This window comes from Octodon degus, unplaced genomic scaffold (genome assembly GCF_000260255.1).
Source record: "Octodon degus isolate 3935 unplaced genomic scaffold, OctDeg1.0 scaffold00010, whole genome shotgun sequence".
NCBI classification, from domain to species: domain Eukaryota; kingdom Metazoa; phylum Chordata; class Mammalia; order Rodentia; family Octodontidae; genus Octodon; species Octodon degus.
This window is the reverse complement of record NW_004524586.1, coordinates 22,772,050-22,773,322: the sequence shown is the minus strand read 5'-3', so window position 1 is coordinate 22,773,322 and position 1,273 is coordinate 22,772,050. Positions and strand designations below refer to the sequence as shown.

Below are 1,273 nucleotides of genomic sequence, written 5' to 3'. Positions count from 1 at the left end.
TATGCACCTAGTAAATTTCTCCGCCTTTAAATTTGGATGCTGGGTATTTTCTCTCAGCAATTAGAAAAGTAACTAAGAATTTTGTATCAGGAATAGAGTTGTTGCTGTGACTACACCTGACCTTGTGGTTGAGGAGCTGCTGGGAATGACTTTCAGACTGAGTTTAGAATGATTCTGAGATTCCCACTAAAATGGTAGAGCTGAAGCCCCTCAGGTTACCCTATATGATAGAGTCTAGTCATATCTCAGCAAACCAGAAGGCTGATAGAACTCTTGCTGGTGAAGATCAGGCTCTGTAGTTTTCTGCTGGAAAGAGGTCTGCATTTGGTTGTTAGACTCCAGATTATGTGTGTAATGGCTTGAAAGCAAGTTTTTCTGCATTTTGTCATACACAGAGACTTTCCCTGAGACTGAGATTAAGGGTGGCATACTAACTTCTCCGGCAGAAGAAATTTCAAGGCAGCCAAACATTGAGGAAGTGGCGTGGCTATGGTTAGAGGATTTTAATCAGGTTTACATTGATAATAATCAAGAGCAAAGAGCCCAGAATGATTTAAAGTGTACATTTGGCCAGAAAGGAAGCTCCATAGGTGCCTGAGCTACTGAGGGTCTAAATCCAGGCAGTCAGAAGAGTATAGTTAGGAAGATGAACACAGATGTGCAGATGAGATGAGTAATTAACCAAAAGTTAATAGAAACTGGAGAAAGAGAATGCCTCAAAGAGTTGCTGTGAGCTAAATTAACTGAATGTGGTTGGATAAAGTGAAGGCCCTCCATAAAGAGGTAATTAAAGAAAAAGGACTAGAAGACGTTATTGTTGATGACTTGGTGGCTGAAGTCCCTCCAAAAGGCAAAGCCCTGGTACCAGCAGTGTAAAGAAGGAACTGCTACAAAGAATAGGAATATTCCTTGCTCAGCATGCCGGCCTTTAAGGTTGAATCAGACTGTGTTGTTCTGTGATTTTATTTCTGAAAGTAAAACTTGCCATAGATTAGAAGTCGATTTCCCAAAATAAAGTCCTTTTTTATATGATGCTATACAGTTTTCAGTAATGATGCATACATTGCACTGATTTTTTCCTAAATGTGTTATTTTAATAAATATCTCATGAATTTAAAAAAAGAAAAGACGCTCCTGTGAAGCTGTGCACTGCAAAGATAGAACAGAGGAAATGTAGACTTCTCAGAAGGAACAGAAGACTAGAGAAGATGGCCTGAAGGCATGGCAAGAAGAGCAGCTCTCTAGCCTTTGCAGCCTCAAAATTGCAGAAGGG

At 40.0% G+C, this 1,273-nt stretch overlaps 1 pseudogene; it reads left to right on the top strand.

Annotated features, from left to right (window-relative positions):
• The first annotated feature begins 640 nt into the window (after positions 1-640).
• On the top strand, positions 641-932 carry LOC101576555 (annotated as a pseudogene).
• Positions 933-1,273: the final 341 nt, after the last annotated feature.